The sequence below is a fragment of the Salvelinus sp. IW2-2015 genome, linkage group LG19 (assembly GCF_002910315.2).
Source record: "Salvelinus sp. IW2-2015 linkage group LG19, ASM291031v2, whole genome shotgun sequence".
Lineage (NCBI taxonomy): Eukaryota > Metazoa > Chordata > Actinopteri > Salmoniformes > Salmonidae > Salvelinus > Salvelinus sp. IW2-2015.
In genome coordinates, this window is record NC_036859.1 from 1,532,400 (window position 1) to 1,546,105 (window position 13,706).

Consider the following 13,706-nt stretch of genomic DNA (forward strand, 5'->3'; position numbering starts at 1 on the left):
GAGGTGTACAGTACCAGTAGGTGTGTTTAAGGACAGGGCTCTTCTCCTCTATCCAGGCTTTCTGTTCTCCTGCACTCATTCCTTTCCCTGCATCGTTCACCGCTGGAGGGAAGTCTAGAATTGCACATGAACCAATGTCTCAGTCACAATAAAAGGAAGACATTGTTTTCATATGTATAGGTTATATTGTAATAATGTTGGGGAAACGTTGAGGGGTAATGTTGTGGTCGTATTGTGAAAATGTGACGAAAACACTGTGATAATGTTGTGAAATCATATGATCATTTTTTGAAGTAACATTGTGAAAAGGTGATAACAGTTGGAGGAAATGTCGTGTAAACATTGTGATGATGTTGTGGTGGTGGTCACGCTGTGTGAACGTTGAAAAAACGTTAGCTGGCTCACATTGTCCTGGAGGAGTCAGGGCACGCAGCCTGACTCAGGGCAGCCAGTACACTCTGCTCAGCCAAGCCTATCCTCAGCTTCCCTGCCAGAGACCTGTCAACCAACCAATACAGACATGGCAATCTGAAATCAGACTGTTTTTAACATACACTGATGTTGTGCTGCTTTGACAGTGGTATTTTTTTTTTTTAAAGTTAGGTATCATCTTAATCTGTTACTGTGACGACCAGCTGCTTGTGAATGGACAGACAGGTGTAATACAAGGTTCGGATTGACTAGTGAAGGAAGAAAACATGCTCCACTCTAAATCCTCATCTAAACCAAGAAAAAAAGGTGCTTGGAACCAAAAATGTACGACATGAACATTTGAACAAAAGGCCAATGCTCAAAGAGTGCAGAGCGACAGGTGTTAAGTACATCCCAAAAACGCACCTTATTCCCTTTGTAGTATACTGCTTCTGGCCAATAGGGCTCTGGTCAAAGGTAGTGAGCCATTTGAGAGATGCTCAGGTTGACCAGTAGTAAAGTGAAGGCAGATTATCTGACAATGTATCTGGCCTCAGAGAAGCGGCAGGCTACATATAGAGACCTTTGATGGTGTCAATCTTCTTATTCGTGGCCTGCAGAGAGAGCGAGAGAGAGGGCCAAGAGATTCAGAGGGAGCGTGGGAAAGGAGAGGATACGAAAGGAAAGAGGATGCAGAGAAAAGGAGTAAAGAACTACCACAGGACTAGGGCTTATGTCCCAAATGTCACCCGCCTTCAGAAAGTATTCATACCTCTTGACTTATTCCACATTTTGTTGTGTTACAGCCTGAATTCAAAATGGATGAAATATATTTGTTTTGCTTACCCAGCTACACACAATACCCGAAAATGAAAMATTTAAAACACGTTTTTTGAAATTTTGCAAATGTATTGAAAATGAAATAGAGAAATCTCTCATTTACATAAGTCTTCACGCCTGAGTCAATATTTTGCAAAAGCACCTTTTGCGGCGACTACAGCTCTGAGTCATCTTGGGTATGCCCGTATCAGTTTTGCACATCTGGATTTGTGGATTTTCTCCCATTCTTCCTTGCAGATTTTCTTAAACCTGTCTGGCCCCGGGGTTCCGCTAGCGGAACTCCTCCCACATTCCACTGAAAAGGCAGAGCGCGAAATTCAAAAAATATTTTAGAGAAATATTTAACTTTCACACATTAACAAGTCCAATACAGCAAATGAAAGATACACATCTTGTGAATCCAGTCAACATGTCCGATTTTTTAAATGTTTTACAGCGAAAACAGCACGTATATTTATGTTAGCTCACCACCAAATACAAAAAAGGACAGACATTTTTCACAGCACAGGTAGCATGCACAAAGCCAACCTAACTAACCAAGAAACAACTTCATCAGATGACAGTCTTATAACATGTTAACCAAATAATCTATGTTTTGTCAAAATATTTCATATTTGAGCTATAAATCAGTTTTTACATTGTCAGTACCATCTACAGTACACGTCAGAACAATAGCACCGAAGCGTCAAAGCTAGTAATTATAGAGAACCAACGGTGGAATATCTTAGAAACTCGATCATAAAACATTTCTGGAAAACATCTGTTACCAGCAATGGAAAAGACAAGCATCTGTGTAATCCAGCCAATATTTGAGAATTTTTGTTAAGTGTTTACAGCGAATAACACAATATAGCATTATATTAGACTTACTACAAGTGCCCTACCACACTACCGCATCATTCTATAAGCGCTTCGTTTAGCAGATAGGCAAATCGTAACGTGGATAAGTTAGGCGAAATAAACCAGCAAAAATAATTAATTCCTTATCACTACCTTTTTTCCTCAGATTACATCCTATAACATCAGGTTATACATACACTTATGTTTTGTTTGAAAAATGTGCATATTTAGAGCTGAAATCAGTGGTTATACATTGTGCTAACGTAGCATCTTTTTCCCAGAACGTCCGGATATTTTTGCTGACTCTGCCACCATATTCGACCACAATAACTATTTATAAACATGACTAAAAAATGGTGTTAGATGGTGTTAGATGTGCTGTGCCTGGTTTTCTCCAGACAGAGCTTTGCACTCAGACAAAATGGTTAAAACAGTCTTTCACATGCCTTTTTACAAACTCTGGGCGTGCCAGCATGTGCCATTTTCTCAAGAGTGGCTTCCGTCTGGCAGGTTCTCCCATCGCAGCCACGTRGTTCTGTCAGAGTGGTCATTGGGTTCTTGGTCATCTCCCCTATTTTTTTCAATTTCCCAATGATGGAGACCACTGTGCTCTTGGAAACTTTCAACTCTATAATAAATTGTTTTATATCCTTCCCCAGATCTATGCCTCATCACAATCCTATCTCGGAGATCTATGGACAGTTTCTTGGACTGCATGGTATAGTTTCTGCCCTGACATGCACGGTCAACTGTGGGACCTTATATAGACAGGTGTGTGTCTTTTCAAATTCATGTCCAAACAACTGAATTGGACACAGGATGACTCCAATCAAGTTGTAGTGACATCAAGGATGATCAAAGGAAATTGGATGCACCTCAGCTCAATTTGGAGTGTCATCGCAAAGGGGTGTGAATACTTATAGAAATGATATTTCTATATTTCATTTTCAATACATTTGCAAACATTTATAAAAACATTTTCACTTTGTCATTATGGGGTATTGTGTGTTGACGGGTGAGCAAAAAATATTAATCACTTTCGAATTCAGGCTGTGACAACATTTTGAATAAAGGGTATGAATACTTTCTGAAGGCACTGTATATAGTGCACTGCTTCTGACCAGGGCCCAAGTCAAAAGTAGTGAACTATATAGGGATGCCATTTGAGATGCACACTAGATATTAGTATCTAACTGACGAAAAGCATAAAGGAATCCATGCCTTTTCATCAAATTCTAGACTGATTACAAATCAACTCATCATTCCATTCCCTGGACAKCAGAAGACTGTGGTTTTTAATCAGTAAATGTATCAAAAACATTGAGGATGTTAATGTAAACATCAGACAGACAAAACTCAGAGTTCCCACTCATGTTCCCGATGTCTTTCAGTTTGTTGAACACGCCCCCTGCCGTCAGATTGGCTGGCTGGAACATTCTCTGGTTGCTACGGGAACTCTCCTCCACCAACCCCAAGTCGCCCTTCTCTGCAGCCTCTGCCTTGATTTTGTCCAACTGTCGCTCTGGCAACAAGAAAAATAAAAACAGTAAGATGTGATAAAATTCTAAGCCCGAAAGCAAAGTAAGAGAATTAATAACAAAGGTGTGTTTGAGTACGTGTGTCATACCAGTTACTTGTGCAAAAGTTTGTGTGTGTGCTCACATGCAAGTGTATGTCCCTTACCAATTGCTTGGGCAACAGCTTTCATCAGTACAGTTTCTCCCACTCCCAGCTCCAGTCCCAGGTAAGCAGGACCCAACTGATTGAGACAGGTAAACACAGCTCAGCAGGTCCTCTGAGGAAGAACAGAAAGAGAGAAAACTCAACTCAGCACACACATCGGACTCATCTACACTCTGCCTGCGTCCCAAATGACTCCCTATAGGGCACTACTTTTGACCAGAGCTTATAAGCACCCTCTTCCTTATATAATGCACAGCTTTTGACCAGTGCTCTGGTCAAAAGAACTGCACTATGTAGGAAATAGGATGCCATTTGGGACACAGACCATCTGACTCATCTCAATAGGTTAGGTTGCATCCTGCAACTGGGCCAATAGCTAATGTAGTTGCTGCCAGCTCCACATGCACAAACATTAGGGAAAAAGCTTACCTGCCAGTCTTCCTCAATCTTCTCAAAGGTACATGAAACAGCTGAATAAGGGACCCTGTGAAAGAGAAAATGAGAGTCAAAACACCTCCATTGAGAGACATTATGTAAATCAAAGTATTGTGCAGGTTGTTCAATATTTAGTATTCATAAATGCACACTGTCGCAAAACAATTTGGAACAGAAAACTAAAACAAGCATTTGTTGGACAAGTTCAGGTAGTCCCTCTCCGATTCGTCCCCTTTGCTTTCGTTTAGTACCTAGTGAACACGACCCAGGTTGAGGTATATAACAGAGGGGTGTGAAATTGTGACAAGGGGGTTGGACGTACCTCTGTCCCCACCCCCAGCAGGCGTTGTCCACCGGGTGGTAGTTGGGTCTGGACGGGTCGTACTGGGCCTGGTCCGTCTTCTGTCTGGTGGGAGAAACAATTGACATTAATACAGTATACAATGCACTATTCAACTCAATGAAGAAAACATTTCAGGTAAAAAGTAGTGCACTTTATAGGGAATAGGTTGCCATTAGGGAAGCACCCTGAGAAATGAACATGCATATAGGGGTGAGCGATATGGCCAAAATATCATATCACGGTATTTGAAAAAGAAATGCCGGTATTCATGAGTAGTGTGTGACCCTTGGGTGACAACACATACAAGTGATTTCAAATGGGTCTTTCTCCATTCTGACTGTTTTATACTGTTCAATTCAACCAAAAATAAATATGATACATTTCTGCATTTCCTGTACTCATTTGAGTTAATTTCCACACTCACGTAGGCTGGACGATACGGACAAACAATCAAGGCCTTAGGGCCTCCCGAGTGGCGCAGTGGTCTAGGCATTGCAGTGCCACTAGAGATACTGGGTTCGAGTCCAGGCTCTGTAGCAGTCAGCCACGACCGGGAGACCCATGGGGCAGCGCAAAATTGGCCCAGCGTCATCCGGGTTAGGGGAGGGTTTGGCCGGCAGGGATGTCCTTGTCCCATCGCGCACTAGCAACTCCTGTGGCGGGCCGGGCGCAGACCACGCTGACAAGGTCGCCAGGTGCACCAAGGTGTCCTCCGACACATTGGTGCGGCTGGCTTCCGGGTTAAGTGGGCTTGGTTGGGTTGTTCCAGACGACGCACGGCTCTCGACCTTCGCATCTCCCGAGTCCGTACGGGAGTTGCAGTGATGAGACAGGACTAACTACCAAATGGATACCACGAAATTGGGGGGGAAACTATCTAGGCCTTATTTTTGACCAAATGTTGCATGTTTGGGTGAACAGTTGGAATCATGGAAATATAATTAGCGTAATCATTCTATACTTACAATATAATAGGGGGCAATTTGAATAGTGTTTGACATGACAATGAATAAAAATGCCAGGGAAGAGTTATTGTGACAGGGTAGGAACCAAAGTGTTGACAAGTGTTTCCTAGGGGACCCTGTAATCTTTGTCAAAATGTAACGTTCGCTCTTAGCTACTTCATGTAGCCAACATGTTCTTGCTTTGCTTATTCCTCTGATTTAGAAGATACTGTTGCACAAATAACATGCTGATTTAAGTCTACACAATCACTGCTATTATCAGGCTGTATAATGTAAACTCACTCACTTTTGTAAATCGCCTTGGTCCGTACAATTGACCTTATTTTAGCGCCCCAAAATGTAATACTTCCAGATCAACAGTAATGTCAATACCATTGTAAAGCACAATTTCTCCCCTTTCCAACATAATCAATTACATGACCCGCACGCTGCCTGTTTCTGCATAATTCAACAAGGCAATTAGCTCCGTCGGGCCTTTAAAAAAATGGCGGGTGGGGAAGCGAAACTAATGCGTGATAGTGAGAAGGAGAGAGATGGATAACGGAGGGTCTGTTTTTTCAACTTTTCTCCAATACTATAGAGCCATTACCATGTCGATCAACGCTTGAATAGAAACGTAGTTCACACCCCCAATTTTGAAGTCAACACAGTCGCTACAGTCCCATTAGTTTTCTTTGTAGCCTCGTATGAATGTTGCGGTTGCGCACATTTGTACGGAATGGGGTGAGTTTACGTTAGCTAATTACCTTTGCTCTGACTCAGTACATTTATTAGCTAGCTAGCGATTAGCGTTAGTGGCTAACAATTAGCAGCTAACAAGATTTAGGCCCAACTTGCTAAGAAAAGACAAACTAGCTGTTCGCAGATGTAAGAAACAAACTAATAGTGTAATTATACAACTCCATTGGTTTTATACTAAGAAGCAAAATGAAAACAGCATCATTGTCATCAACATTGCTGCATACGCTGCATTGACCATGCAGACTGAACGCAAGTGTCGCATGGTCTAGGAACAACACGTGCGCTCCTTGAGTGACAGGGGGCGGGGCTAGGTCTGTATGGAAAGCGGCATGCTGAGAGAGATGTCTGAAGTAGCGAAGTAAACTATAAAAATGGATGTTACACACGGCGTATCACCTTTAACAAAACAAACATTCAAATACCGTAAAGTAAAAACCCTAACCGGTCCGTGCATTAATACCGGTATATCGTAAAATACAAAACACGCTATACCGCCCATGCATACAAAAAATACTAGAGATGTTACGGTTCACTGCTACAGATCGGTATCCGGTCCAAATGTTTAAAATAGCATTGCATCTGTCCGTCTGAGCCCAAACTAGGGATGAGCACAGTKATCCAGAAAAATACTCACCAGAAATACTTGTTGTAACAGAATCAGTTCAATAATGGTGAAAATAAAGACTTTTTTGGGGTCTTTTTGTTGTTGTAATTTTACACTTTTTTTCTCCCCAATCTCATGACATTAGGAACACCTGCTCTTTCCATGGCAGACTGACTAGGTGAATCCAGGTGAAWGCTATGATCCCTTACTGACGTCCCCTGTTAAATCATCCACTTCAAATCAGTGTAGATGAAGGGGATGAGAGTTCAAATTCTTTTTAAGCCTTGAGACATTGATTGTGTGCCATTCGGTGGGTGAATGTGCCTTTGAACGGGGTATGGTAGTAGCTGCCAGGAGCACCAGTTTGAGTGTCAAAAACAGCAAAGCTGCTGGGATTGTCTGATTTCTGATTGTCTTTAAGCACCATCACTAATGAGMTGAGCTTCTCAGTAATTTTTTCTTCACCTCACACAGTAAGTCAACAAAGTATTATTTGTTCATCCATTGTGAATGACAACAATAGTTCCTCACAGTACTTGAAAATATCTTTATAACACTCTCCTGGCCTCGATAATCACCAAGCCTCGGTGTGAAAGAGCAAAATATTATGATCTAATGATCCTATATATCCAGTGGAAACATAAAATACCTGAACACTTTTCCCTTGCGCAAAAACAGCTGTCGTGCAGGAAACTGCTGGCCCGGAATAGGCTAGTTGATACAATGTCACAGCTTTGGGTGGCACCCAGTTGATTGATTTGACACAATGTTGCACTTCACTAGCTCAAATCAAGACCGATAGAAAAGGGAGGCAGACGGGCGTTGTAGAGATGAACGCGATTGAAAGAAGCTGCATTTTCGTCAAGACATTTTCTACCGTTTTAATTTGTCGACTTTAGGCTGATGTATTTTACTTGGCTGACGATGGAAGTTATAGGCATGGACGGTAAACACCGTATATCCGGGTATTTGGAAATAGCCACTGGATGATTTGTCAATACCGTTGAAACCATTTCTTTAAAGTTTTAATAMATTTTAATACGTAGCTACTTTAAGTAAATACCCGCAGTCAACTTGTGCAATACTGTAGGAGATAAAGCAGATGGAGTTAATTTCACCGGTCACATTATGAAACTTACCGTAGTTCACCAGAACAGTTGAGCCAATCATGTGTTTGTAAATGGCACAAGGGGAGAAAGCGGGAGCAGGTGAGTGCAGCTGTGTATTGACAGGGGTCGCGTTTTATACTAAAAGTCAACCTCTTGCTTCAATAGAGTGATCAGGGACGTGCAACTATAGTTTTCCTAGACAGAAAATACAATGCTCAAAAAAATAAAGGGAACACTTAAACAACACAATGTAACTCCAAGTCAATCACACTTCTGTGAAATCAAACTGTCCACTTAGGAAGCAACACTGATTGACAATAAATTGCACATGCTGTTGTGCAAATGGAATAGACAAAAGGTGGAAATTATAGGCAATTAGCAAGACACCCCCAATAAAGGAGTGATTCTGCAGGTGGTGACCACAGACCACTTCTCAGTTCCTATGCTTCCTGGCTGATGTTTTGGTCACTTTTGAATGCTGGCGGTGCTTTCACTCTAGTGGTAGCATGAGACGGAGTCTACAACCCACACAAGTGGCTCAGGTAGTGCAGCTCATCCAGGATGGCACATCAATGCGAGCTGTGGCAAGAAGGTTTGCTGTGTCTGTCAGCGTAGTGTCCAGAGCATGGAGGCGCTACCCAGGAGACAGGCCAGTACATCAGGAGACGTGGAAGAGGCCGTAGGAGGGCAACAACCCAGCAGCAGGACCGCTACCTCCGCCTTTGTGCAAGGAGGAGCACTGCCAGAGCCCTGCAAAATGACCTCCAGCAGGCCACAAATGTGCATGTGTCAGCATATGGTCTCACAAGGGCTCTCAGGATCTCATCTCGGTACCTAATGGCAGTCAGGCTACCTCTGGCGAGCACATGGAGGGCTGTGCGGCCCCACAAAGAAATGCCACCCCACACCATGCCACCCCACACCATGACTGAGAACAGTTGCTACACATCAGTTAGAGCGCTGTCTGCTGATTGAATGCTCGTTTGCGATTTCTCATTTGAGTGGAGAAGTGCAACTGATGCACGAAATTAGTCTGATGCCAAGCATTTTACATTTGTTTTTACAAAAAAAAGTTATGCGTTATTTTTCTCCTTTGTTCAAAACGCAGAATTCTGCTTTAATGTGACCCCTAAGTTTAAYTTGCTAGTTAATCTAATTAAGCGACTGAATTAATAAGGTGACAGGGCATCATATTGTGTTAGCTTTATGCATCGGCTCCTAACCAACTGTGCTGTTTTGTTTTCGCGTTGTTCGTAACTTATTTTGTACATAATTTTGCTGCTACCGTCTCTTATGACCGAAAGGAGCTTCTGGACATCAAAACTGGGATTGCCACCTCAAACTGGACAAAGAGTTATTCTTCAATGAGTCGGACAGGAGGGATATAGACACCCGACCAGGCCCAGATCCCTGGGATTCACTGGAAAAGGATACTGAGATTTTGCGGAGAGAGATCAGGGTGCCTTGTGAGGATCAAGCGACGAGTGGCTAATCTGCCCTTGCCTTCCGTCCAGCTAGCTAACGTTCAATCGCTGGAAAATAAATGGGACGAACTGAAAGCACGTTTATCCTACCAACGGGACATTAAWAACTGTAATACCTTATGTTTCACCGAGTCGTGTCTAAAYGACAACATTAATAACATACAGCTGGTGGGTTATACACTATCGGCAGAATAGAACAGCAGCCTCTGCTAARACAGAGCTGGTGCATGGTATCCAAGGAAGTCTCAAGGTTTTGCTCGCCCGAGGTAGATTATCTCATGATAAGCTGTAGACAACACTATCTACCTAGAGAGTTTATCTGTACTTTTCGTAGCTGTCTACATACCACCACAGACCGACGCTGGCACTAAAACCGCACTCAATGAGCTGTATATCGCCATAAGCAAACATCCAGAGGTGGCGCTCATTGTGGCCGGGGACTTTAATGCAGGGAAACTTAAATCAGTTTTACCTMATTTCTATCAGCATGTTAAATGTGCAACCAGATGGRAAAAAATTCTAGACCACCTTTACTCCACACAGTGACACTTACAAAGCTCTCCCTCGCTCTCCATTTGGCAAATCTGACCATWATTATATCCTCTTGATACCTGCTTACAAGCAAAAATTAAAAGCAGGAAGCGCCAGATACTCGGTCTATAAAAAAGTGGTCAGATGAAGCAGATGCTAAACTACAAGACTGTTTTGCTAGCACAGACTGGAATATGTTCAGGGATTMTTCAGATGGCATGGAGGAGTACACCACATCAGTCACTGGCTTTATCAATAAGTGCATCGAGGATGTCGTTCCCACAGTGACTGTATGTACATACCCCAACCAGAAGCCATSGATTACAGGCAACATTCACACTGAGCTAAAGGGTAGAGCTACGCTTTCAAGGAGCGGGACTCTAACCCGGAAGCTTATAAGAATTCCTGCTATGCCCCCCGACGAACCAACAAACAGGCAAAGTGTCAATACAGGACTAAGATCGAATCGTGCTACACCGGCTCCGACGCTTGTCGGATGTGGCAGGGCCTGCAAACTATTACAGACTACAAAAGGAAGCACAGCCGAGAGCTGTACAGTGACACGAGCCTACCAGACGAGCTAAATAACTACTATGCTCGCTTCGAGGAAAGTAACACTGAAACATGCATGAGAGCATCAGCTGTTCCGGACGACTGTGTGATCACGCTCTCCTTGGCCGACGTGAGTAAGACCTTTAAACAGGTCAACATTCACAAGGCCGCAGGGCCAGACGGATTACCAGGACGTGCACCCTGAGCATGCGCTGACCCAACTGGCAAGTGTCTTCACTGGCATTTTCAACCTACCCCTGACTGAGTCTGTATTACCAAMATTTTTCAAGCAGACCACCATAGTCCCTGTGCCCAAGAACACTAAGGTAACCTGCCTAAATGACTACCGACCCGTAGCACTCACRTCTGTAGCCATGTAAWGCTTTGAAAGGCTGGTCATGGCTTACATCAACACTATTATCCCAGAAACCCTAGACCCACTCCAATTTGCATACTGCACCAACAGATCCACAGATGATGCAATCTCTATTGCACTCCACACTGCCCTTTCACACCTGGACAAAATAAACACCAATGTGAGAATGCTATTCATTGACTACAGCTCAGCGTTCAACACCAGAGTGCCCTAAAAGCTCATCACTAAGTTAAGGACCCTGGGACTAAACACCTCCCTCTGCAACTGGGTAGGTAACAACACAATCGCCACGCTGATCCTCAACACGGGGGCCCCCTCGGGTGTGTGCTTAGTCCCCTCCTGTATTCCCTGTTCACTCATGACTGCACGGCCAGGCACGACTTCAACACCATCATTAAGTTAGCCGATGACACAACAGTGGTAGGCCTCATCACCGACAATGATGAGACCGCTTATAGGGAGGAGGTCAGAGACCTGACCATGTGGTGCAAGGACAACAACCTCTCCCTCAACATGATCAAGACAAAGGAGAGGATTGTGGACTACAAGAAAAGGAGGACCGAGCACRCCCCCATTCTCATCGACAGGGCTGTAGTGGAGCAGGTTGAGAGCTTCAAGTTCCTTGGCGTCCACATCACCAACAAACTAACATGGTCCAAGCACACCAAGACAGTCGTGAAGAGGGCACGACAAAACCAACCCCCCCCCCAGGAGACTGAAAATATTTGGCATGGGTCCTCAGATCCTCAAAAGGTTTTACAGCTGCACCATCGAGAGCATCCTGACGGGTTGCATCACTGCCTGGTATGGCAACTTCTCGGTCTCCGACGGCAAGGCACTACAGAGGGTAGTGCGTACGGCCCAGTACATCACTGGGGCTAAGCTTTCTGCCATCCAGGACCTCTATACCAGGCAGTGTCAGAGGAAGGCCCTAAAAATGGTCAAAGACTCCAGCCACCCTAGTCATAGACTGGTCTCTCTCGCTCGGCAAGCGGTACCAGAGTGCCAAGTCTAGGTCCCAGAGGCTCCTAAATAGCTTCTACCCTCAAGCCATAAGACTCCTGAACATCTAATCAAATGGCTACCCAGACTATTTTCATTGCCCCCCCCCCCCCCATCTGGAACACTGCTGCTACTCTATCTATGCATAGTCACTTTAATAACTCTACCTACATGAACATATTACCTCGACACCGGTGCCTCCGCACATTGACTCTGTACCGGTACCCCCAGTGTATAGCCCCGCTATTGTTGTTTACTGCTGCTCTTTAATCATTTGTTATTCTTATCTCTTATTATTTTGGGGGGGGAGATATCTTCTTAACTGCATTTTTGGTTAAGGGCTTGTAAAGTAAGCATGCCTGTTGTATTCGGCGCATGTGACAAATAAAATTTGATTTGTTTGAAAAGTCAAAGTCCTTTGGATTAGTTATTTGTACAGCTGCCACTAACTTGATTTCCCTGGGATTTTTCTCCTCTGTACTACCACTTAAGTGTATTACCCCCACAACGGCAGTCAGGAGTCATGACCGCAGTGAAATTCCACATGACCATTGAGCCACGGTATCTAGGCTTCTCCAAAACTGCTCTGATGTCTCTGATGGTCGTTAGTAGCCTACCAAACTTGCTTAACAGCCAGTCGCTAATGCCCAGTACTCAGCACTCTATTGTCCTTCTAAATCACTCAGACATCAATACAAATGAAATTACACTTAATGAGTGCCCTGGTATTCCGAGTTTGAGTGGAACCTGTTTGGCAGCGAGAGCCAGCTCCTCATAACTGGTTGATGTGGGGAATAAAGTGTTTATGCGGCACATTTCTATAGGCTAGGCAATTGCATGAGAAAACAGATTTGATGGCCTCTTTTTAATAGAGGACCCATTAGCTTTCTATAGGCTAGGACTATTATATTTATTTCTCAACTTTCCATAGATTAAGCACTTTTCTAAATCTTTACAACTAGAGTAGCCTGCCTGGCTGGCATGAAAATGAGCAGTGGGAAAAGCGTCCTTTGCTATTCAAGTGCATACCGATGACGTCTTTTGTTTTTACACTGCCCCTGCTCTGACAGGTGCATGATAAATGTCCCATTTGAAATCAAAACACATTTCACACACATTTAAAGACAAGATTAAATTGAGAATAGTCTGAATGGTGAGAATATTATCACTTGTGAATGATGCACAGCACATGCCTTTTTTTTGTGTGTGCAACTTTTTCAAATCTGTCGCATGCATCATGTAGCCTAGCCCATGTTTTGCATCACAAAATGGTGTAGCCCAGCTGAACGGTGTTTCCTCAGGCACATTGGTGCGGCTGGTTTCCGGGTCAAGGGAGCAGTGTGTCAAGAAGCAATGTGGCTTGGCAGATTGGATAATCACAAAATTAGGGAGGAAAAACAGGTCAAAAGTACAAAACAATAATTTAAAAAAGGAATGGCTTGGAGATCGGTTGGTGACCACTGGTGTAAAGTAAATATATGCATTATTGGCAGTTGTCTCCCTCTTACCCTTTCTTGTCTTTAACGTCCTCAGTGATACTAGCCACCTCTTCCCCTTCTCCGCGCTCAGCTTTCTTTCTCCCTCGCTCTTCTTTTTGTACCCCTCGCTCTTCTCCTTTTTGTCTTCTACACTTTTTTTTGTCTTCCCACGCTTTTACTCCTTTTTGTCTTCCACGCTTTTCTCCTCTGGTTTCTCCATCTTCACAGCTGCTTTCCTGGGAGCTAGATAACAGAGAAGTACAAAGCATGTTCCATTTACTTGTTCCACTGCCATCTCTGCAGCTTATAAGC

The 13,706-nt window shown here is 43.6% G+C and overlaps 1 pseudogene; it reads right to left on the minus strand.

Annotated features, from left to right (window-relative positions):
- The window catches only part of LOC111979531 (DNA ligase 1-like), a 30,347-nt pseudogene that overhangs the window by 12,263 nt on the left and 4,378 nt on the right, over nt 1-13,706 (minus strand).